Source organism: Mustelus asterias, chromosome 4 (genome assembly GCF_964213995.1).
Source record: "Mustelus asterias chromosome 4, sMusAst1.hap1.1, whole genome shotgun sequence".
Lineage (NCBI taxonomy): Eukaryota > Metazoa > Chordata > Chondrichthyes > Carcharhiniformes > Triakidae > Mustelus > Mustelus asterias.
Window position 1 is genome coordinate 131,768,632 of NC_135804.1, and position 26,037 is coordinate 131,794,668.

Below are 26,037 nucleotides of genomic sequence, written 5' to 3' on the forward strand. Positions count from 1 at the left end.
TGGACTTTAACCTGGTGTTGTGAGATTTCTTACTGTGAAATCACCATGCCAGGGCTGATCTTCAGGTCTGCCAGGGCTAGAAGGGACAATCTAGCCATGGGACTCTCAGCCCAAGGGACAATGCTGGGATCAACCCCTTGACCCCAACCTGAACCACCAACCCCAGGAGCCTTGAGACCCTCTCTCTGTGGAAGAGGGGCACATAGGCACTGGACATATCTCCTTGACCCCCACTCCCCCCAAACCGCCCTCAGTGTCCAACACATCAGGTCCACGATTTTCAGGACCTGTACTAAAGCCTGCTGAGTGCAGATCCCTCTGGGGAGGCAAGTGAATAGCGGGAGGGAATAGAATCGGGCTTCAAGCTCACTAATCACATTTAAAAGAGGCAATTTGAATAATTGTCGGGTTCCTACTTGCTCCAGCTGTGAACCTGATCAGGGCTGGTGGGGCAGGGCTGGGAACATCGCAACTCCAAACACATTTATTACCCAATCCTCGGTGCAATGCGATTCCTGCAGGAGCTAATTGGGCCTGGAGAATCGCCCCCTGTATCTCTTATCTTGAGTTAGCCGAAGTGTTGAACAATAATTGATTAACTTAACAGTCTGCTGATTTATAAGAATGAGACAGCCTGAATAAGACTTCACTCACTCCCCAACTTAATGTAATTGGCCAAAGTCATTAAAGTTTCAAGTTTAGCGCACCTTATCTTTCCAGACCAGTTGTCATGGCAACATTTCACAATTCCTGTGATTTCTTTCATGGGACATGGGCGTCGCTGGCTGGCCAGCATTTATTACCCATCCCTAAGTTGCCCTTGAGAAGGTGGTGGTGAGCTGCCTTCTTCAATCGCTGCAGTCCACGTGCTGTGGGTTGACCCACAATGCCATTAGGGAGGGAATTCCAGGATTTTGGCCCAATGACTGCGAAGGAACAGCGACATGTTTCCAAGTCAGGATGGTGAGTGGCTTGGAGGGGAACTTGCAGGTGGTAGTGTTCCCATGTATCTGAAACTTATCCTTCTAGATTTATGACTACTGTACTTAAAATCAAGTGTTAATTATGTGTAATTATGAAACAGAAACATTGCAGATTTTGTGCTACAGGTTATATTACCAGCCTTTCGAATACATCCATTGATTAATTGATTATAATTTAATTGTCTCACAATTAAGGCTCTTTACTTGATTAACCTGACTGGTTTTCAAGAATGCAGTAACTGGTTCAGTTTTAAACTGTCTTCTGGATTACTTCAAAATGGCTTCTGACCATGTTAATTTACTATGCTGAATAACACATTGATTCAGACAACATAAATGGTTGTCACACTAAAATTATTGATTTTGAAATGACCAACACTTTGTTCTGAGATAGGCTGCAACATCCTCAGCCTCGCATTCCAAGCCGAACCTTCTGTTAGTCAGGTTTATCTAATTGAGGTGTACAAGGTCATAAGAGGGATTGACAAAGTGGACGTGGAGAGGATGTTTCCTCTTGTCGGGCAACCTATAACAAGAGCTCATAGTTTGAGCATAAGGGGAGCAGACTTAAAACAGAGATAAGGAGAAATTATTTCTCTCTTTTTGATTTGATTTATTATTGTCACATGTATTGGTATATAGTGAAAAGTATTGTTTCTTGCGCACTATACAGACAAAGCATACCGTTCATAGAGAAGGAAAGGAGAGAGTGCAGAATGTAGTGTTACAGTCATAGCTAGGATGTAGAGAAAGATCAACTTAATGCCAGGTCAGTCAATTCAAAAGTCTGACAGCAGCAGGGAAGAAGCTGTTCTTAAGTCGGTTGGTACGTGACCTCAGACTTTTGTATCTTTTTCCCGACAGAAGAAGGTGGAAGAGAGAATGTCCGGGGTGCATGGGGTCCTTAATTATGCTGGCTGCTTTGCTGAGGCAGCGGGAAGTGTAGACAGAGTCAATGGGTGGGAGGCTGATTTGATTGATGGATTGGCTTCATTCATGATCTTTTGTAGTTCCTTGCGGTCTTGGGCAGAGTAGGAGCCATACCAAGCTGTGATACAACCAGAAAGAATGCTTTCTATGGTGCATCTGTAAAAATTGGTGAGAGTGGTAGCTGACATGCCAAATTTCCTTATTCTTCTGAGAAAGTAGAGGCATTGGTGGGTTTTCTTAACTATAGTGTCGGCGTGGAGGGAGCAGGGTAGGGCCGTGAGTCTGGGGAATTAATTACTCCAGAGTGTGGTGCATGCCGGGACATTGAGTAAATTTAAGGAAGAGTTGGACAGATTGTTAATTAGTACTGGGTTTGAAGGGTTATGGTGAATGGGCAGGAAAGTGGAGTTGAGGCCGAGTTAAGAGCAGCCATGTTTGTATTTAATGGCAGAGCAGGCTCGAGGGACTGAATTGGCTATTCCTGCACCTAGTTCTTATGATTCAAAGATTCCCTACAGTGCAGAAAGAGGCAGTTTGGCCCACCCAGCCTGCACTAAAAACAATCCCTGTCCAGGCCCTATCCCTGACACACTAAGGGGCAATTGAGCATGGCCAATCCAACCGAACGCACCCATCTTTGGACTGTGGGAGGAAACCAGAGCACCCGGAGGAAACCCACGAAGACACGGGGAGAACGTGCAAACTCCACACAAACAGTCACCTGAGGCTGGAATTTGAACCCGGGTCCCTGGCGCTGTGAGGCAGCAGCGCTAACCACTGTGCCAGCGTGCCACCCCTCTTCAGATTCTTTTCTGGGAGAAGAGTTTCCAACATTAACTGTCTGATGTTGAATACTTGTCCTACACTTAAAAAAAAACTACTGCTAGCTGATTAGCCACTCAGATCTTTTATTATCATCATTAAATCGGAAGTGCATCCAAAACTCAAAAGCTTTTGCTTATGTAAAATTAGTCAGCAAATAAGATGCTTCATGTCTGATCATATTTAAAGGTGTTCCTTCTATTCATCACATTTGTTTAGATTATCCTCATTAACTACAGTGAAAGTGAAATTGCAGCAGAATAAAGGAACAATCTACTGATTAAATAATCGTGGAATAGATTACGGGAATTGCCCAGGCAATGAATAAACTTTAAGACATCTTTGGCATTGCTACTGATGGCAAAAGTAAAGCTCTGGAGATGGAAGGATGTTCCTCAAATACTTTAGTTCCTAAAAAGCCTCCAAGGTGGATTGTTAAGGGGCTGATTGCTAATTAAATTGCCCGTTAGCTCTGATTAAAGAGGCTGAATGCGGTATTTTGGTGACTAACTCTCCACTTAACTACCTCTCTTAACAGTGATCAGCTGAGCAGAATTAAACAAGTCTTTGCTCAAGTATTTTGAATGTGACTTAAAAGAATGATGAGCTTTCACAGTTCAGTTGCTACTAGAGATCAACTGTCTGCACTGCGTTTGAAGAGGATGGCACAATGGCACAGTGGTTAGCGCTGCTGATTCACAGTGCCAGGGACCTAGGTTTGACTCACTGCCTGTCTGAAGCCGACACGCTGTCCCCATGTCTAAGGGGGTATCCTGCGGGTGCTCCGGTTTCCTCCCACAGTCTGAAAGACGTGTTGGTTAGGTGCATTGGCCATCCTAAATTCTCCCTCAGTTGTCCCGAACAGGCGCCGGAGTGTGAAGACAAGGGGATCTTCACAGTAACTTCATTGCAGTGTTAATGTAAGCCTACTTGTGACTAATAAATAAATAGACTTTACTTTACTTCTGATAGAGATTGGAAAGCCCTCTGGGTACCATGTTCAGAATTTACCACCACGTGATCAACATTTTTGATTTGATTTGACTTATTATTGTCATATCTATCAGTATTCAATGGAAAGTATTGTCCATTGCGCACAGACAAAGCATACCGTACATAGAGTATATGGGGGAGAAGGAAACGAGAGAGTGCAGAATTTAGTGTTACGGTGATAGCCAGGGCGTAGAAAAAAATCTACTTAATATAAGATAGGTCCATTCAAAAGTCTGATGCCAGCAGGGACGAAGCTGTTCTTGAGTCGGTTGATCTGTGACCTTAGACTTTTGATCTTTTCCCCAATGGAACAAGGTGGAAGAAAGTATGCCTGGGTACGTGGGTCCTTGATTATGCTGGTTGCTTTTCCAAGGCAGCGGGAAGTGTAGACAGAGTCAATGGATGGGAGGCTGGTTTGCGTGATGGATTGGGCTACATTCATGACCTTTTGTAGTTCCTTGCAGTCTGGGCAGAGCAGGAGCCAAACCAAGCTGTGATACAACCAGAAAGAATCCTTTCTATCATGGCATCTGTAAAAGTTGGAGAGAGTCGTAGCTGACATGCCAAATTTCCTTAGCCTCCTGAGAAAGTAGAGGCATTGGTGGGCTTTCTTAACTATAGCATCGGCATGGAAGGACCAGGACAGGTTAAATTTAAAGTTGATTTATTAGTGTCACAAGGAGGCTTACATTAACACTGCAGTGAATTTACTGTGAAAATCTCCTAGTTACCACACACCAGCCCTTGTTCTGGTCCATTGAGGGAGAATTTAGCATGGTCAATGCACCTAACCAGCACGTCTTTTGGACTGTGGGAGGAAACCAGGGCACCCGGAAGAAACTCATGCAGACACGGGGAGAACGTGCAGACTCCGCACAGACAGTGACCCAAGCCGGGAATTGAACCCGGGTCCCTGGTGCTGTGAGGCAGTAGTGCTAACCACTGTGCCATCGTGCCACCCCAGGGTTGTTGGTGACCTAGAAACTTGAAGCTCTCGATCATTTGCACTTCGCCCCCATTGACAAGAGCATGTCCTCCTCTACACTTCCTGAAGTTGATGACTTTATCCTTCATTTCACTGACAATGAGAGAGAGATTATTGTGGTCACACCAGTTCACCAGATTCTCCATCTCATTCTTGTACTCTGTCTCGTCATTGTTGGAGATCCGACCCACTACGGTGGTGTCCTCAGCAAACTTGAAAATCGAGTTGGGGGAGGGGAATTTGACCACACAGACATAGGTGCATAAGGAATATAGTAAGGGACTGAGGACACAGCTTTGTGGGGCACCAGTGTTGAGGATGATCATGGAGCAGGGGTTATTGCCTATGCTTACTGGTTGCGGTCTGTGGGTTAGGAAGTCTCGGATGCAGTTATAGAGGGAAGAGCCGAGACCTCGGTCACGGAGTTTGGAGATGAGCATCGTAGGAATACTGGTATTTAAGGCTGAACTGTCCCAGAAAGCTTTCAGGATTTCACCAGAAAAGAGTGTGCTGTGCTTCTCGACATTATGGGACACCTTATCGGAGTCACCAGGGGAAAGGGAGTGCTTCATCCTTGCAAATTGTTCTGCATGAGGAATTCCAAAAGGACGCGCATGCAGATATCGGAAGGCCAGCAGCTGCAGGAGAGATCAGCAAGGAGGGTGAGGAGGGATTTCACAAGGAGGCTAACCGCCCTGGACCACATTCCTTCATTCATTCAACCCAGCTACATGACGGAGGTCAGCACAGAGACCAGTGACCTTGTGGAATGAAGCCGCGGACGTAGCAGCCCAGCCACACCTGTATTTCCTGTAGCAACAAAGATCACATTAGGGCAGCACGGTGGCACAGTGATTCGCACTGCTGCCTCACAGCGCCAGGGAACAGGGTTCAAATATAGTCTGATCAGAGTCTGCGCGTTCTCCCTGCAGCTGTGTTAGTTGCCTCCGGGTGCTCCAGTTTACCACGGCAGGCCAAAGATATGCAGGTTAAGTGGATTGGCCATGCTAAATTACCCCTCAGTGTCCCAAGTTGTGTAGGTTCAGAGTATTAGCCAGGGGAAATGTGTGAGGTTATGGGGATAGCGTGGGTGAGCTCTTTCAGGAATGAGTGCAGACTCCCTTCATCACTAAAGGAATTCTATGATTCTATGAGCAGTTAATTTTAAGATGTTGGAAGCTTGCAAACTATTGTATGTGCCAGTCACATAGTATAATTTTAACGAAGGGAGATCTCTGGAGCATGATACACTTTGAGGAAGTTTATTTTATTTATTAGTGTCACAAGTAGACTTACATTAACACTGCAATGAAGTTACTGTGAAAAATCCCCTAGTCGCCAAACTCCGGCGCCTGTTCAGGTACACTGAGGGAGAATTTAGCATGGCCAACGCACCGAACCAGCACGTCTTTCAGACTGTGGGAGGAAACCAGAGCACCCCGGGAGGAAACCCACGCAGACCCGGGGAGAACGTGCAGACTCCGCACAGACAATGACCCAAGCCAGGAATCGAACCCAGGTCCCTGGCTCTGTGAGGCAGCAGTGCTAACCCATGTGCCACCATGCTGCCTTTGGACTGTGGACTGTGTCTGGAATTTTCTGGCCTCACTGTGTTGGACCAACCAAAGCTTATTGATTTTCAGCCAGACTGGATGATCACGGCAATGGGTGGTGCTGGAAAATGCCTCATAGAAACATAGAACTAGAAGCAGGAGTTGACCATTCAGCCCTTCGAGCCTGCCCCACCATTCATTTTGATCACGGCTGACCATCAAATTCAGTATCCCCCCCTTCCCATATCCCTTGATCTCTTTAGCCCCCCAAAAAATTAGACAAGTTTTAGCCTCAACTACTTTCTGTGGTAGTGAATTCCACACATTCACCACCCTCTGGGTGAAGAAATTTCTCCTCACCTCAGTTCTAAAAGGTTTACCCCTTATCCTCAAACTATGACTGCTAGTTCTGGACTCCCCCACCATTGGGCCACCTTATATATCATTTTGCATCGCGAAGAAAACCAGGGATTTGTAAAATCTACCAGGATTTCCCCACTGTTCAGGAAACTATTAACTGCACACATGGCTACACAAACCCCTCATTTAAATTTAGACATGTTGAGAAACAGGAAGGGGTCCCACTCCACTAATGTACAGCTTGACTGGAACTAGCAGCAGCGCATCATGCAGGTTACCATCTGTTACCCAAGGAGCTGTGCTTATTTTGTAATAAGGCAGTTGTCTCTCCCACAGATCACACAGCCCCTAGGAAATAAACATGTCTGATTATTCATTGATAAGATTCTGATGATATGGTTCATGAGAAAGCCCCAGACACCAGCACAGCAGCACTCAAACAATGAGAACCAGTCAGCCGCTAAGAGTATCACTGAGACGGCCATGGAGCTCTCAAGGGGAGATTTAGATACCTAAACTGGTTAGGAGATGCCTTGTAATTCTCGACTGGTTCTTGCTAACTCATTGCATGTTCCACCATCTGGTAATCATGAGAGAAGAGCCTTCATCACCAGTAATTGTGATGGAGGGTCATATTCACGAGCTGCAAGCAGTGGAGGAAGAACAGAAGGGGAACCCGAGGAGAGGTCTCCAGGTAGTAGGCTCACACAAGGAGATATCCACCACAAGCTAATTGAAGAGCTTCAGTTTGATTTGATTTATTATTGTCACACGTATTTGCATGCAGTGAAAAGTATTGTTTCTTGCAGGCTATACAGACAAAGCATACCGTTCATAGAGTACACAGAGGAGAAGGAAAGGAGAGGGTGCAGAATATTGTGTTACAGTCATAGCTAGGGTGTAAAGAAAGATCAATTTACTGTGAGGTGGGTCCATTCAAAAGTCTGACAGCAGCAGGGGAGAAGCTATTCTTGAGTTGGTTGGTACGTGACCTCAGACTTTTGTATCTTTTTCCCGATGGAAGAAGGTGGAAGAGAGAATGTTTGGGGTCCTTAATTATGCTGGCTGCTTTGCCGAGGCAGCGGGAAGTGTAGACAGAGTCAATGGATGGGAGGCTGGTTTGCCTAATGGATTGGGCTGCGTTCACAACACTTGTACTTTCTTGAGAGCGTTTGAGAGACGTCCCCCACTATCGAGAGCGGTGTTGCCACATGTCTCACCTATGGATTGAGGATCCATTAGACAGTGCAACAACTGCAGTCAATCCTTTCACCGCCTCCCCTACAAAGATCAGAATGAAATAGATCACTGATTCCGCTACTACCCAATGACCAATGGATATCAATCTGTACCTAAATTAAAAACAATGATAACAAGAGACAAACAGCAGTACTTACAAATATTAAACTATTCACGCTGGTTCTCATCCTCAGTATTGATCTATTAGTGCTCTTGGCTATGCAGGTACATTTTTGAAGAACAGGCAAGGTGTTGACAATCTGATGAGGACTGTTCAGATATTTCCCTGCGATGTTCTCGAGGGGCTGTGGACTGTGGTGGCCCTGCCTGAGACTGCGTCATCTCAGCATAGACTTGAGTGATCTAGCTCATCTGGCTGACAAGCTGCTGCAGGAATGCTCGTGGAGTGGCAGCAAAGAACTGAGAATTAATCTACAGAGCAGCCCTTTGTCTTCCCATGGTAAATGTAAGTTGTGTAATATCTGTTTGAGACTCTCTAGTGTTGTAACCAGCTGGCTGTGACCTTCCGAGTGATCTCATCACATCTGCTGCAATCATTGTCCTTCCCTCTTGCAGATGGAGGATATCCTTTCCCCTCTCTTCCTCCCTCGCTGCCTCCTTCCCTCACTCACCCGGTTCTCCAGTGCTAAATCAAACATCCTGGGCACTCAAGGTTCTGAGTTATCTTTCCACGGTGCTTTCTCTCCCTGCTATGTACATCCAGTGGAAGTGGGTGAGTGTAGGGTTTTTCTTTAAGTTTATTCATTAGTGTCACAAGCAGTGTCACACACCTAACCAGCACGTCTTTCAGACTGTGGGAAGAAACTGGAGCAGCCAGAGGAAACCCACGCAGACATGGGGAGAACGTGCAGACTCCGCATAGTCACCCAAGTCAGGAATCAAACCCAGGTCCTTGGCGCTGTGAGGCAGCAGTGCTAGCCATTGTGCCATCATGTCAGTGCCAGGGAAATTGTATCTGATCAGTGTTCGAGTGCTAAACTTGTACAACTGCAGACACATTGAAATAATAATCATCAACTAGCCCAAAGATTGCTTGCTGAATCCAAATTTTCGAACAGACATTGCTTATTTGTACAGCCACTTATTTAATGTCTGCTGCCACTCTTTTGGCCAAAATGCCACCCGAGTTCAATATGTCTGTCAGTGAAACTCACTCTTGGGCAGGAACGCATTTCCCGAGGATTTCTGATTTTAAATTATCTCTCAATTACAATCATGAATCCATTTTTAATGGAGCAATCTGTGCACAGCAAGATGCCAAAAACACCAACTGAATGAAGAACAAGATCACCTGCTTTCGGTGATGATGAAATCCCATTACTGTTGCGATGAATTGGTGTGAGCAGATTGGCTGAGGCGATTCCTACATAACAGGGTGGTATGGGCACAGTGGTTAGCACTGCTGCCTCACAGCACTAGGGACCCGAATTTGATTCCCGGCTTGGATCACTGTCTGTGTGGAGTCTGCAACTTCTCCCCGTGTCTGCGTGGGTTTCCTCCGGGTGCTCCGGTTTCCTCCCACAGTCCAAAAAGCGTGCTGGTTAGGTGCATTGACCCGAACAGATGCCAGACTGTGGCGACTCAGGGAATTTCACAGTAACTTCATTGCAGTGTTAATGTAAGCCTTACTTGTGACTAATAAATATAAACTTTATAAGAACAGTGACCAGAGTACTTCTTCTTCTTCAGGTAACACCTTTGATAAATTGAGGGTCACCCAGTGATTTTACTATCAGGCAGGGCGAGGACGCAGGTCCCAGGGATATTTCAACAGGAACAGCAATCAAACCCTATGCTGTTGGGTGCTGTTCCAAACCACATCCTGGCAATCTAACCAGCTGAGCGAACTGATAGGTACTTCGGTGTCTGTAAACGACTTACTGTTCTGATTTAAAATTAATGCTGGGGGCAGCATGGTGGCACAGTGGTTAGCACTCCTGCCTCACAGCACCAGAGACCCGGATTCATTCCCAGCTTGGGTCACTGTCTGCGCAAAGTCTGCACATTCTCCCCATGTCTGCATGGTTTTCTTTCGGGTGCTCCGGTTTCCTCCCACAGTCCAAAGACATGTGGGTTAGGTTGCTTAGTCCTGGTGGAAGTGCTGGGTTGCGGGGGTGACGCAGGGGGGTGGGCCCGGGTGTGATGCTCTTCAAAGGGTCGGTAAAATGGGCCAAATGGCCTCCTTCTGCACTGTAGGGATTCTATGATTCTGTGAAATGCTAATTTTGATACACTGATCGCATGCTGACATGATTTATGCCACAGGGCATACACAAGCAAAACAAAAAATAACCATGTCACATTCTTATTCATGAACATTTAAAAATAAAAGAGGCGACAAGAACAGGTAGGGTTCAAAATTAATGTTCAGGAACAGTAATCACACAAAGGGATTTGAATTGTGGTAGGCAATCACACAGGGATTTAGTTCATCAGTCACTTCATTAAATTCTTGCAGAAATCCAGGCAGCAGGTTATTGAAATAAACTTGCCTTCTGTGTATTTTTGTCAATTATTAAATCCACAAGGACCCCATCTGTATTGTGACATTTCACACAGTACTAAAATGGTATGGCTTGATTGGCTGAATGGCCTCCCTCTGCACTGTAGGGATCCTATAGTTCTATGGTATGCATCTATGTGCACTTCTCAAACCCACTGACACACATGTGGGGATCCTATGGACACCCAGGGACTCCCTGTAAATACTGACACACTTCTGGGAATCTTGCGTAAATACTTACACACTCCGGGAAAATCCCTTCAAATATTGACTCACCCCTGGGGATTCCTTATTCAACATCGATGCACTCTGAATATCTTGACCGAAATGTGAATTATGTGGATGAGACTTACAAAATAAAATCAGGTTAATTTTAAATGCAGGTGACAGGAAAATGGAGTTATAGATTCAAAGAATCCCCACAGTGCAGAAGGAGGCCCATTGATCCTGCACCGACCACAAACCCACCCAGGCCCTACCCTTATAATCCCACATATTTACCCTGCTAATCCCCCTGACACTAAGGGGTAATTTAGCATGGCCAACCAATCTAACCTGCATATCTTTGGATTGTGGGATGAAGCCAGAGCACCAAGAGGAAACCCATGCAGACACGGGGTCAATGTGCAAACTCCACACAGTGACCGAGGCTGGAATTGAACCCAAGTCTCTCGCGCTAACCACTGTGCTACCTGTGCCACGCAGTTTTAAGTGATCTATATTGTTAAATATTAGAAATAAGGTATAGTTTTAATTTCGCGTTGCCATGTAAGGAAAGGTAAACTCTCGTTTCTACTTGTGGGGGTTTGGTCAGCTCAAACTGTACTGCTATTGTGCTTAGAGAATGACATGAAAAGTAGAGAAGCTGGGACAAATATAAAGTTGTTGCTTAGTAACCAGGGACACCTTTAGGGTAGGAAGGCTTTTTAAGAGTAATGTTAGCTGAATGTAGCAGTTGGAGATGGGTAGTGAAAGAGAAGGCAGCTCTGCTCAGAGCAGAAAAGCTATTCAATAGAGTAAGGTACAGGAAAGCAAACTACAGGGGACTAAAAGACAATTAGTTCTAGAAACCAAGGAACGGGTTCCCCAGCTGAAACTTGCACCCATTCCAACCTATTCCTTCCAAGCAACCCAGTACTGTCAATATCCGTGCCAATCTCTGCCAGGGCAGCTGTAATTTACTCTTGCTAGCCAATAATAACATGCATGGAATATTGAGTAAATCATAAATTTAGTTGTTCACCCTGTTCACAGATGCTCAAACAACCTTCCTTCCATTAAAATGACTCTGAACTGCAGATGAACCTGTCCTTCATTTGTACAATGTTGGTCTCCTTGAGCTCTGAAGCCTGAGCTAGACAGATTCTTGCTGGGTGAGGGTATGAAAGGATCTGGAGCATGAGCAGGTAAATTAAGTCGAGGTGCAGATCAGCCATGATCGAATTAAATGGTCGAGCAGGTTTGAGGGGCTGAATGGTCACCTCCTATTCCTATGTTCCTCTATTAGAAAAGCATCACAATAAGTCGGTTGGTTAGTTGTGGGGAGCTGGGAGTTCTTTTATTTAATACATTCATGGGAGATTGGCGTTGCTGGTTGGCCAGAATTTATTGCCCATCCCTAGTTGCCTGAGGACAGTTGAGAGTCAACCGCATTGCTGTGGATCTGGAGTCACATGTAACCAGACCAGATAACGATGGCAGATTTCCTTCCCTGAAGGACATTCGTGAACCAGCTGGGTTTTCCAACAATCGACAATGGTTTCATGGTCATCAGTAGATTCTTAATTGCAGATATTTTTATTGAATTCAAATTTCACCAACTGCCGTGGTGGGATTCAAACCCAGGTCCCCAGAACATTAGCTGAGTTTCTGGATTAATAGTCTGGCGATAATACCATTAGGCCATCGCGAAGAGTTTTATATTATTTCAATCATAATGTGAGCTTGTGAGCCTGACATGCGAATGGCTTGGATCTGAAGTTTGTCAGGTAATAAGACCATAAGACCATAAGACATAGGAGCGGAAGTAAGGCCATTCGGCCCATCGAGTCCACTCCACCATTCAATCATGGTTGATTTCAACTCCATTTACCCGCTCTCTCCCCATAGCCCTTAATTCCTCGAGAAATCAAGAATTTATCCATTTCTGTCTTGAAGACGCTCAACGTCTCGGCCTCCACAGCCCTCTGTGGCAATGAATTCCACAGACCCACCACTCTCTGGCTGAAGAAATTTCTCCTCATCTCTGTTCTAAAGTGACTCCCTTTTATTCTAAGGCTGTGCCCCCGCGTCCTAGTCTCCCCTGTTAATGGAAACAACTTCCCTACGTCCATCCTAGCTAAGCCGTAATAAGCTTAAAATAGTGTGTACTTTTTAATATGGAAATGGGTTTAATGAAGAGAGTTTGGGAGGAATTTAAGAATCACATATATGATCAAATACTGCCTGGGATTCACAATCTAGAAGTGCTGGCTTGAGATATTTGTGTACAGCCACTTAACTCATTCATTCCTTCTCGGTAACTTTACCAATGGAGCTGGAAATAACAGATAAGGGAATGTTGTCCCACTCAGTGTTCCTAGACTAACAATAATTGGGAGGCCTGTATTGACTATCAAATGGTAACTGATGGGGCAGGTCAAGACAGACAGTGCTATTGTGAAATCTTGGAGACTATTCTTCAATTGATCTTGGAACCAAGGAGAGTTTCTCCTATTGGAAGAAAGGCTTCTGGTCTCTGATCCCTCTGTGGAATCCATGGTAATATAAATTACATGGAATACATAGCACAGAAACAGAACATTCAACCCACCCGTCCATAGTGGTGTTTAAGTTCCACTCAAACACCCTCCAATTCTTTTTCACCTATCTCTACCTCTCTATTTTCTTCTCTCTGATAGGCTAATCTAACCTCTCCATAAATGCATCCAAATACTATCAGAAGGAATAGAAGAAAGAATCGACCATTTGGCTGATAGGAACTGTTCTGCTGTTCACTCAGAGCTGAGCTGATTGTGGCCTTAAAACCACTTTCCTACGTGATCCCATAACCCTTGATTCCCTTGTTTATCAAAAGCCTACAGAGCTGTTGGCCTTGGCCACTCTCAGTGGTAGCGAGTTCCATATTCTCACCACTCTCTGGATAAAGAAGTTTCCTTCTGACTTCCCGCTTTGATTTTTTGGTGACTCCCTTATATTAATAGCTTCTGGTTTTGCCCTCCCCAACAAAAGAAATCACTGCATCTGTGCTGAACCTACCAAAACCATTCGTCATCTCAATGATCACTGCCAGGTAGCTGTCAGTCATCCCTTCCCAAGAAAAACGTGACCCAGCCTATATCCTTCCCTCATATGCATAACCGAACATTTCTGGTATCAGAATGGAACATGTTCTCTATAGCTTTTTCTTGTTATTCATTATTCAATTCCAGAAATGATGTAACTTAGAAAGTCTCGGTTACTGTTACTCAGTGAAGCGTGTATTTCTTTAGCTTTCCGAGTATTGGTATTCAGAGTTATTTTGAAATGTCAATGTTTTCACGTATGCACAGTAGTGACTTGCCTAAGGGTTATATCCTCTGTTCATTTCTCTACGCCTCACGGTCTTGCAATTTCCTCTTCAGTTGCTCGTAAGAGTCTTCCATTTTCAATTTCAATGAGAAATGAGCAATATGACGAGGGAATGGAATGCATGAGAAGATTTTCCATTGCCTTTCTCGCATGTGCTTAGAAGGAACACCAGTCATCTTCCTGAATGGGAGCTGCATTATTACCATCAGAAATACATTGATTCTGCCATGCTCATAGTTCATTACGCTGAGCACAAGACCCTTACCTGGGTCTGGGGGGATCCACAAAAAGAATAGGGAGGAATATCCCTTGAGGTCTCAAATAGCCCTGCTATCCTGACGTACACAGTAAGAAGTCTCACAACACCAGGTTAAAATCCAACAGGTTTATTTGGTAGCAAATACCATAAGCTTTCGGAGCACTGCTCCTTCGTCAGATGGAGTGGAAATGTGCTCTCAAACAGGGCACAGACACAAAATCAAGTTGCAGAATACTGATTAGAATGCAAATCCCTAAAGCCAGCCAGGTCTTAAAGGTACAGACAATGTGGTGGAGGGAGCATTAAACACAGGTTAAAGGGATGTGTATTGTCTCCAGACAGAACAGCTAGTGAGATTCTGCAAGCCCAGGAGGCAAGCTGTGGGGGTTACTGATAGTGTGACATAAATCCAACATCCCGGTTTAGGCCGTCCTCATGTGTGCGGAACTTGGCTATCAGTTTCTGCTCAGCGACTCTGCGCTGTCGTGTGTTGTGAAGGCCGCCTTGGAGAACGCTTACCTGAAGATCCAAGGTTGAATGCCCGTGACTGCTGAAGTGCTCCCCCACAGGAAGAGAACAGTCTTGCCTGGTGATTGTCAAGCGGTGTTCATTCATCCGTTGTCGTAGCGTCTGCATGGTTTCCCCAACATGAAACCATGCAGACGCTACGACAACAGATGAATGAACACCGCTTGACAATCACCAGGCAAGACTGTTCTCTTCCTGTGGGGGAGCACTTCAGCAGTCACGGGCATTCAACCTTGGATCTTCAGGTAAGCGTTCTCCAAGGCGGCCTTCACAACACACGACAGCGCAGAGTCGCTGAGCAGAAACTGATAGCCAAGTTCCGCACACATGAGGACGGCCTAAACCGGGATGTTGGATTTATGTCACACTATCAGTAACCCCCACAGCTTGCCTCCTGGGCTTGCAGAATCTCACTAGCTGTTCTGTCTGGAGACAATACACATCCCTTTAACCTGTGTTTAATGCTCCCTCCACCACATTGTCTGTACCTTTAAGACCTGGCTGGCTGTAGGGATTTGCATTCTAATCAGTATTCTGCAACTTGATTTTGTGTCTGTGCCCTGTTTGAGAGCACATTTCCACTCCATCTGACGAAGGAGCAGTGCTCTGAAAGCTTATGGTATTTGCTACCAAATAAACCTGTTGGACTTTAACCTGGTGTTGTGAGACTTCTTACTGTGTTCACCCCAGTCCAACGCCGGCATCTCCACATCATTCTGATGTACAACAGCAACTAAAGAATGGGAAACATTTATAAAAACATTCTAAATTTTCATCAAAAATACTTCCATTAAGAAATACAACTTAGCAAGAAAGATCGATCTGTGGATTTCAAGGGAATTTAAAGTTCATCTGAAACATAGACGCATAAAAGCAGGAGGAGGCCATTTGGACCTTCGAGCCTGCTCTGCCATTCATTTTGATCATCAAATTCAATAACCTGATCCCGTCTTCATAGAAGCATAAAAGTTAAAAGAAATGGATTATGAATGGATACCAGTGACTCTGAAGATTGGCAACATTTTGGGAATCAGGAAAGGGTGACAAATATTTGACAAAAAGGGAAAAATAGAATATGAAAGCAAACTAGCCAGGGATGTAAAAACAGATATGAGCTTTAATATTTATATAAAAAGGAGAGTAACTCAAGGAAACATGATTTATTTAGAGCAGTGGATGAGATTCTCCGTTCTCCCAGCCGCGTTTTTCCCGCCGGTGGGAAGTGGAGAGTTGTTTGGTAGCAGCGGGAATCTCTGGTCCCGACGCTGTCGATGGGAATTCCCATTGATGTCATCCCATGCCGGCGGGAAGCCCATGGGTAGGGGTGCGCTGCCAGCGGGATCGGAGAATCCCGCCAGCGTGAACAGCCGGAGAATTTCCAGCGGATGTATTTCAAACTTTTTTCTCCGGAACCCACTTTCGCCAACTGGCCGACCTTCGGGCATGCTAGGTTCACCGACCTGTAATGTGACAGGTGAGCCTGCTTGATCCTCATGATCTCACCTCCAATCAGGTTACAAGATGAGAGGCCAACGCGCACACCCAGTGTAGAGTTCAGCCGGTTCCTTTGTGCCGTCATCGCCCTTTGTGAGAATGGAAAATCCCAACTCACACACATGCAGATCATCGTGAAGGGCGATAGCAACAAGATGCTTGTTTTACCCAGCACTGGATACTCCTGGGACATACTAATCCGGAATACTCACAACCTCTTGGATTTGTGGTGTGCTTTTAATGTGCTGTCACAGGTCAGGTGCAGAAGCTCAGTCTCCTCATTTGGAGTCAGCGGTAAGTTAATAACTGATTCTGGGCTCACAAACTCAAAGGGATTTTTCACCAACCTCTTCTCTCAGAATCTGAAACTTCTCCTCTGGAACGTAGCGACATAATCTGTTGATCAGTGCAGCGAGATGCGACTGAATACGACGTGTCAGTATTGACAGTTCCCTCACTAACACTGCTTTCTTTGATGTGCAGTAGCTGTGTGGGGAACATGTGGTAGTTTTGGCTGTTTATTCGCATTTGCCAAACTTCCAATGATTTTTGGAAAGCAGTTACTTGTTCGCAGCGCTGAAAACAATCATCATCCTTTCCTTGCGAATTTAGATTCCGTTCATTCAGAATTGAAAAGATGTCTGCAAGGTAAGACAGAGTTAGCATCCAACTTCCATCAGCAAACCAATTAGCCAGAGGAGATGATTTCTCAAGGAGGAAAACGTGGATTTCATATCTTAGTTCGTAAACTCTGCCAAGCATCCAACTCCTTGACAGCCAATGTGCCTGTGTAGAGGAATAAATGTGTGTGCTCAACCCCCTTTTCGGAACACAGAGACTCAAAAAGCTCGGTATTGAGTGTGCTGCATTTAATGAAATTCACGACTTTCACGGCTCATTTCAACATCACTTCAAGATTGGATGGAATTCCTTTCGATGCCAATGCCTCATGGTGAATGAAGCAGTGATTCCAGACAATGTCCTGACCAGCTGTTTCCTTGATCCTTATTATAACTCCACTGCTTTACCCCAATCATGTTGGCTGCCCAATCGCTTGTGGTTCCTCTGCAATTAACACAGTCAAGCCTGTAATTTTTAACCACTTTACTCAGTTATTAGAAAAAAGAAACATAGAAAAACTACAGCACAAAACAGGCCCTTCGGCCCCACAAGTTGTGCCGAACATATCCCTACCTTTTAGGCCTACCTATAACCCTCCATCCTATTAAGTTCCATGTACTCATCCAGGAGTCTCTTAAATGACTCTATTGAGTTTGCCTCCACCACCACTGACGGCAGCCGATTCCACTCACCCACCACCCTCTGTGTGAAAAACTTCCCCCTAACATTTCCCCTGTACCTACCCCCCCCCCCCCCCCCCCCCCCCCCAGCACGTTAAACCTATGTCCTCTCATAGCAGCCATTTCCACCCTGGGAAAAAGCCTCTGAGAGTCCACCCGATCTATGCCTCTCAACATCTTATGTACCTCTATTAGGTCTCCTCTCCTCCTACATCTCTCCAAGTAGAAAAGACCGAGTTCCCTCAGCCTATCCTCATAAGGCATGCCACTCAATCCAGGCAACATCCTTGTAAATCTCCTCTGCACCCTTTCAATCTTTTCCACATCCTTCCTGTAATGGTAGGGCATTGGGGAGAGTTACAGAACAAAGAGATCGAGGGGTACATGTTCATAGCTCCTTGAAAGTGGAGTCACAGGTTGACAGAATGGTGAAGAAGGCATTCAGCATGCTTGGTTCATCAGTCAGAACATTGAATACAGGAGTTGGGACGTCTTGTTGAAGTTGTACAAGACATTGGTAAGGCCACACTTGGAATACTGTGTACAGTTCTGATCACCCTATTATAGAAAGAATATTATTAAACTAGAAAGAGTGCAGAAAAGATTTACTAGGATGTTACCCGGACTTGATGGGTTGAGTTGTAAGGAGAGGCTGGATAGACTGGGACTTTTTTCTCTGGAGCATAGAATGCTGAGGAGGTGATCTTATGGAGGTCTATAAAATAACGAGGGGCACAGATCAGCTTGATAGTCAATATCTTTTCCCAAAGGTAGGGGAGTCTATAACTAGAGGGCATAGGTTTAAGGTGAGAGGGGAGAGATACAAAAGTGTCGAGATGGGCAATTTTTTCACATAGAGGGTGGTGAGTGGCTGGCACAAGCTGCCAGAGGTAATAGTAGAGGCGGGTACAATTTTGTCTTTTAAAAAGCATTTAGACAGTTACATGGGTAAAATGGGTACAGAGGGATATGGGCCAAATGCGGGAATTGGGATTAGTTTAGAGATTTAAAACAAAGGGCGGCATGAACAAGTTGGGCCGAAGTCTTGTTTCCATGCTGTAAACCTCTATGACTCTATGACTCTATGACCACGTTTCAACGCTTCAAATATCTGTGCACCAGTTGTGTTGCTTGGTAATGTGAAACAGCACAGCAATTAATTGTGCCAAACTTAGTGAACATAAACTAACAAGGTTGCACAATCTGTAACATCCGTACTTTCATCCAGCTGGACTGAGAAATCCCCCACTAACTTCAACTGAGAAGTAAGCTGTACTGCTAAATTCTCAGAAATGTAATTAAATTGGTGAGACACTGTGTTATGAAAAAGAAGGTTTATTTATTAGTGACAGATAGGCTTACATTAACACTGATGTGGAGATGCCAGCGTTGGACTAGGGTAGGCACAGTAAGAAGTCTCACAACACCAGGTTAAAGTCCAACAGGTTTATTTGGTAGCACGAGCTTTCAGAGCGCTGCTCCTTCACCTGATAAAGGAGCAGCACTCCGAAAGCTTGTGCTACCAAATAAACATGTTGGACTTTAACCTGGTGTTGTGAGACTTCTTACTGCTACATTAACATTGTAATGAGGTTACTGTGAAAATCCCCCAGTCCACACACTCCAGCGCCTGTTTGGGTATACTGAGGGAGAATTTAGCATGGCTAATTTACCTCACCAGCACCTCTTTGGACTATAGGAGGAAAGCGGAGCAACTGGAGGAAACCCATGCAGACACAGGGAAAACATGCAAACTTCACACAGACAGTGACCCAAGCCGGGAATCGAACCCAGGTCCCTGATGCTAAGAAGCAGCAGTGCTAACCACTGTACCACCGTGCCACCCCTGACTAAGCGGGATGCATTTCTGTTTTCCAGCTGACCTCTCATCTCGGACTCTACAAGCCACGTCTAATGCTGCAGGGAGAATTAATCTCTCTGCAACTGTGTGGGACATTTTCTCTAGGTTCGTGGTAAGCTACCATGTAAGCGCCTGATTGTGCTTTGTCATTCAATGTTAAATTTCTGCAAAGAACTTGAACTGATAATTTCAGTTCTTGCTGCATCATTTAAAAGAAATCCAAAGATTTGTTCTCCATATTGCCAGGCTCAGCCTTCAGATGTCTTTGCAGTTTCAAGGATTTGAAACTCTTATTTGTAGTATTTCCCTGCATATAACACACATCGGCTTTGCATCCTGATTTGCGTTGGCACAATTAGCAAAGCAATACCTCAAGAAATCATCTTTATACTGATTTGTTCCTGATTTTAGTTTTCTGTTTGTAGGCTGTTCACCGGAGGCCCTAACACTCTGTACAGAGCTAACAGTGGCACTGTTTTGTCCTGTTGTGAATCTCCAGAGCAGCCCTCTCCCAACAGAGTCCACTCTGAGATCCTGGCCAATAGATACACTGCCTATTATTGTCTCTGATTGTTTCTTTCTTGTCTTGAAATGATCCATGTCCATGGTCTTCTTGTCAAGCTTGCAAGTGAAAGAAGCTCGCCCCCAAGTGAATTTGCACAAAAACGTGTATGTATCAGGTGCTTGGTGCCAAGTGTACATGCATAGTGCGCTTACCTACTCACTCATAGAATCATAGAAACCTACAGTGCAGAAGGAGGCCATTCGGCTCATTGAGTCTGCACCAACAACGATCCCACCTAGGCCCTATCCCCACATATTTACCCCTCTAATCCCTTAACCTACACATCGCGGGACACGAAGGGACAATTTAGCATGGCCAATGCACCTAGCCCACACATCCTTGGACAGTGGGAGGAAACCAGAGCACCCAGAGGAAACCCATGCAGACACGGGGAGAATGTGCAAACTCCACACAGACAGCGACCCAAGCCAGGAATCGAGCCCAGGTCCCTGGAGCTGTGAGACAGCAGTGCTAAACACTGCACCACTGTTGCCTCTTATGGTCGGAGACTACTATTAATTATGTTTATTTCAACACTTGATGCACAGAAGATAGCTTCTCCAGCCGCATGTTACCAAATCTCTTTTAAGTCTCCTGCTTGAGATGTGAACTCGATGGCCTCAGTGCTTCGCTCTATCTGTCCCTTGTATGTTTAAGGAACATAATTTCCAACAGAGTAAAAATATTGAGGCAGTAGTGTTTGGCTGCGTTTAGAGCAGTGTGCGGCTCTTGGCAGCTAATTCAGGTGATCTTTGGGAACACCACAACCCTTTTTACACCCGCCCGCAACCCACTGCAGGTTGCAACCCCCACTTTGAAAAATCCTGTTGGAGAGGCACAGACAGGAAAAATTATCATGGGAAATGAGGAAATACAAGGAACAAAGAACAAAGAAAAGTACAACTTGGGAACAGGCCCTTCGGCCCTCCAAGCCTGTGCTTATCATGATACCCCAACTAAGCTAAAAAAAAACCTTTTGCCCTTACTCATCCGTATCCCTTTATTCCCTCCCTATTCATGTACCCATCCAGATGCCTCTTAAATGTTGCCAGTGTACCTGCTTCCATCATCTCCTCTGGCGGCGAGTTCCAGGCACCCACCATTCTCTGCGTGATAAACTTCCCCCGCACACCTCCCTTAAACTTTCCCCCCTCTCACCTTGAACCTGTGCTCCCTCATAATTGGCACTTCCACCCTGGGAAAAAACTTCCAACTATCCAGCCTGTCTATGCCTCTCATAATTTTGTAGACCTCTATCAGGTCTCCCCTCAGCCTCCATCTTTCCAGTGAAAACAATCCTAGCTTATTCTACCTCTTCTCATAGTCAACACCCTTGAGACCAGGCAACATCCTGGTGAACCTTCTTTGAACTCTCTCCAAAGCTTTCATGTCCTTCTGTTCGTGTGGTGACCAGAACTGCACACAATACACCAAATGTGACCTAACCAAGGTTTTATAGAGCTGCAACATGATTTCCCAACTCTTGTACTCAATGCCCCGGCTAATGAAGGCAAGCATGCCATATGCCTTCTTTATCACCTTGGCCACCTTTGTTGCCACTTTTAGGGAACTGTGGACCTGCACACCCAGATTCCACTGTATGTCAAATTTTCTAAGGGTTTTGTCATTTACAGTATAATTCACAGCTAGATTTGATCCTCCAAAATGCATCACCTCGCATTTGTCCAGATTAAACTCCATCTGCCATTTCTGTGCCCAAGTCTCCAAACTATCTATATCCTGTTTTATCCTCTGACAATCCCCGGTACTGTCAGCAACTCCACCAATCTTCATGTCATCTGCAAACTTACTAATCAGACCAATCACCTTGATTGGGCTGCATTTGGAGTATTGCGTGCTGTTCTGGTCACCACACTACCAGAAGGACGTGGAATCTTTGGAGAGAGTGCAAAGAACGTTCACCAGGATGTTGCCTGGTCTCGAGGGTGTTAACTGTGAGGAGAGGTTGAATAAACTCCTTTCCACTGAAAAGATAGAGGCTGAGGGGATCATTTATATATACTACAAACAACAGAGGTCCCAGCACTGATCCCTGTGGAACATCCGTAGCTACAGATCCTCGTTCTGAAAAACACCCTTCCACCGCTACTCTCTTCTATAACAAAGCCAGTTCTGTATCATCTAAACACCCCACACCCAATCCCATGTGATTTTAATTTTTGTACCAGTCTGCCATGTGGGACCTTGTCAAGCTCCTTACTAAAGTCCATATAAACTACATCCACAGTCCTTTCCTCATCAATTATGGCAGAGACAATGGATGGGATTTTCCCTCCCCGTCGCTGCACCCCCCGCCTCCCCAGCTCTCCATTGGCTTGTGGTGGGATCTTCCGGTCCCGCCACTGTCCACAAGATTTTCCATTGTTCGCACCCTCTGCTGCCAGGAACTCATTATGGGTGGGGTCACCATCAACCTGACTGGAAAATCCCATCAGCAGGAAGAGCCAGAATATCCTGCCTATTGAACCGATAATTTGTAACTAACTTTATAGCAGAGGATGTAAGTTACATGCCAATAGAAGGTAACCAAGGCCTGAAAAGCATAAGGGAATGAAGGTATTTAAACACAGCACAGAAAAAGTATTCAAGAATATTAAGAGACTATCAACTGACAAATCCCCAGGACACAATCTTTATCCCAGGCTTCTAAAAGAGATAGTTGCAGAGATAATGGAAACACTGGATATGATAATTCCAAATTCCCTAGATTCCAGAAAGGCAAAATCATATTGTAATTGAACAAATTATTCAAGAACTGATGAGGAAAGAGAATGTGGAAATAGAAGGCAGATAGCCTCACATCAGTCATCAGGAAAATACCTCTCTGCCTCTCTACCTCACTCCCCCTTTAAAATGTTCCTTAATTCCTATCTCTTTGACCAAATTAATGGCCAAATATTTAATAATTATTGGCCAAATATTGTCTTATTATTCATTCAAGGGATGTGGGCATCGCTGGCGAGGTCAGCATTTATCGACCACCCCTAATTGCCCTTCAGAAGGTGGCGGTGAGCCGTCTTCTTGAACCGCTGCAGTCCATGCGGTGCAAACACACCCAGAGTGCTGTTAGGGAGGGAGTTCCAGGATTTGGACCCAGCGACAGTGAAGGACGGGCAAAATATTTCCAAATCAGGATGGTGTGTGACTTGGAGGGGCAACTTCCAAGTGATGGTGTTCCCAAGTATCTGCTGCTCTTGTCTTTCTAGATGGCAGTGGTTGTGAGTTTTGGAGGTTTTATTTAAGGAGCTTTGGTGAGTTCTTGCAATGCGCCTTGTATACGCTACACACTGTTCCTACTGTGCATTGGTGTTGGAGGGAGAAAATGTTTGTGTATTTAGTGCAAATCAAGCAGGCCGCTTCCCCTGGATGGTGTCAAGCTTCCTGAGCCTTGCTAGACCTGCATTCATCCAGGCAAGTGGGGAGGAGTCCATCGCATTCCTGACTTGTGCCTTGTTGACTGTGGGAAGGCTTTGGAAGTCAGGAGGTGAGTTCCTCCCCTCAGGATTCCTAGCTATTGTAACCATAGTATTTATGTGGCTAGTCCAGTTCAGTCTCTGGTCAATGGTAACCTCCAAGATGTTGTTAGTTGGGGATTCAGCAATGGTAATGCCACTTAATGTGAAGAAGTGATGTTCTTCCCAAAGAAACTCAATAGAAAGTTTCTTTGATGGCGCTTATGTGAACTGGCTTGGGATGTTTTACTGTCAAACCAGCTCTATATAATTGCACTTCGCTTTTGAAATACTTCCACTAAAAAATGATTGCACCAGTTCAGGTTATTTAAGCCAGTGGCTGATGACAAGGGATTAGTTGCATAAAAAGTGTATAAAAAGTCTTGTATAAAGAGTAAAGAGTGAGAGTAAAGAGAGCAGCACAGTGGCACAATGGTTAGCACTGCTGCCCCACAGTGCCAGGGACGCGGGTTCAATTCCCAGCTTGGGTCACTGTCAGTGGGGAATTTGCACGTTCTCCCTGTGTCTGGATGGGAGTGCTCCGGTTTCCTCCCACAGTCTGAAAGACGTGCTGGTTAGATGCATTGGCCATGCTAAATTGCTCCTTCGTGTCAGCGGGACTAGCTAAGGTAAATACATGGGGTTGTGGGAATAGGGCCTGGGTGGGATTGTGGTCGGTGTAGACTCGATGGACCGAGTGGCCTCCTGTGCACTGTCGGGATTCTATGACCCTCATATTGAGTGGAACTCGGGAAGAACCTTGTGAAATGATTTAAGGTGAAGTTGGAATTCCATTGTAAAGATCCATTGGAATCTTTCTAATAGTTTTAACTCAGATGGATCAAGTGGTATTTTCCAATTTTGTTTTTGATCTTGTGTGTGATTCTATGCTTGATGGTCGCAGCATCAAATTTCTGCTCGCATCTTTTAAACACAATTTTCCTCCTTGTTTGATTTGTCCACTTTCATTACTTCCATCTTACTTTTTTTCTTTCTCTTTACCCAGTTTGTTCTTTTATTTCCCCAATGCTTCCTGTTCAATTGCTCGAGGATGAAATCAAATTTCTATCAAAAAAAAATGTTGTTAGGACAGCTCGAGAGGATGAGAGAGAGAAATGAAGATTCAGTGATCTATGAAGAGCACAAGGAGCTGGCTTAGGGGAAATGTGGAGAGAGGGAAGCATTATGCTGTGAATTTATGTTCGCTCAGTTGCTGCACAGATATCAGCTGCAATTGGATTCACATTCGAGACTGATGTGATGGATAATACATTCAGAGATGACAGTATGGGCTGAAGATGAGTAATCCGAAATATAATGCATTGACCTGTGAATATAAATACCTCCATTGCCTCACCCAACCTTCTGGGCGGCACTGTGGCACAGTGGTTAGCACTGCTGCTTCACAACTCCAGGGACCCGGGTTCAATTCCCGGTTTGGCTCAGAGTCTGCACGTTCTCCCCATGTCTGCGTGGGTTTTCGTCCAGGTGCTCTTGTTTCATCTGACATTCTGAAAGACGTGCTTGTTAGCTGCATTGGCCATGCTAAATTCTCCCTCAGTGCATCTGAACAGGTGCTGGAGTGTGGCGATTAGGGGATTTTCACAGTAACTTCATTGCAGTGTTAATGTAAGCCTACTTGTGACACTAATAAATAAACTTCTATGCAACCAAAAAAGAAAACATTGGAAAATCTCAGCAGGTCTGGCAGCATCTGTAAGGAGAGAAAAGAGCTGACATTTCGAGTCCAGATGGGTCTTTATTGTATCTTTGTTAAAGCTTTGTCAAAGGGTCATCTGGACTCGAAACATCAGGTCTTTTCTCTCCTTATTGATGCTGCCAGAGCTGCTGAGATTTTCCAGCGTTTTCTTTTTTGGTTTTAGATTTCAATCAGTAATTTGCTTTTAAACTTCTCCAGGGAAAACAATCTGGCCTCAACATTGAATCAGGGTTGAGAAAACAGCTGGAGGAAGGTGGGAAGTAGATGTTTACTGTTTACTTTTCTCTGAGTACGCATGGTTTATCAATCAAGCACAGTGAGCATCAATAGCAAACAGACTCACAGAGTCAAACATGGAACAATTGAACATTATACAGTCCAATTAGTCCCACTCCGCTGCTCTTTCTCCATCGCCCTGCATATTGAATCTGCTTGCACCCCTTTTTCGGGCAATACATTCCAGACCACAACTTGCTACGTAGAAAAAATAATCACATCATCTACTGCTTGGTTCTTTCACCAGTTATTCCAAATCTGATTTCTCTCATGACTGACTGTCTTGCCACAGGAAACAGTTTCTGATTCTTTTGCTTATCAAAAACTCCCACCAGTTTAAGGAGAAGATTTCCAAGACAGTTAGTGCTGGGGAGTAACTGTGGCCTTCCCAGTGTCATCAACACTCTGCAAGCCAACCAAATTAAGGATGCATATTGCCTCAAACTGAATGAAACCTGACCTGGGAGTGCCTGATGCTGTTACTGGATGCTTTGATGGGAAGAATTTCATTCCTCAGCACTAATATGTTTCAGCAGGTGAACATGTACACAAAGGAAGGTAGCAAAGATGTCCTGATGGCTGCTTAAACCATCAAGATTAA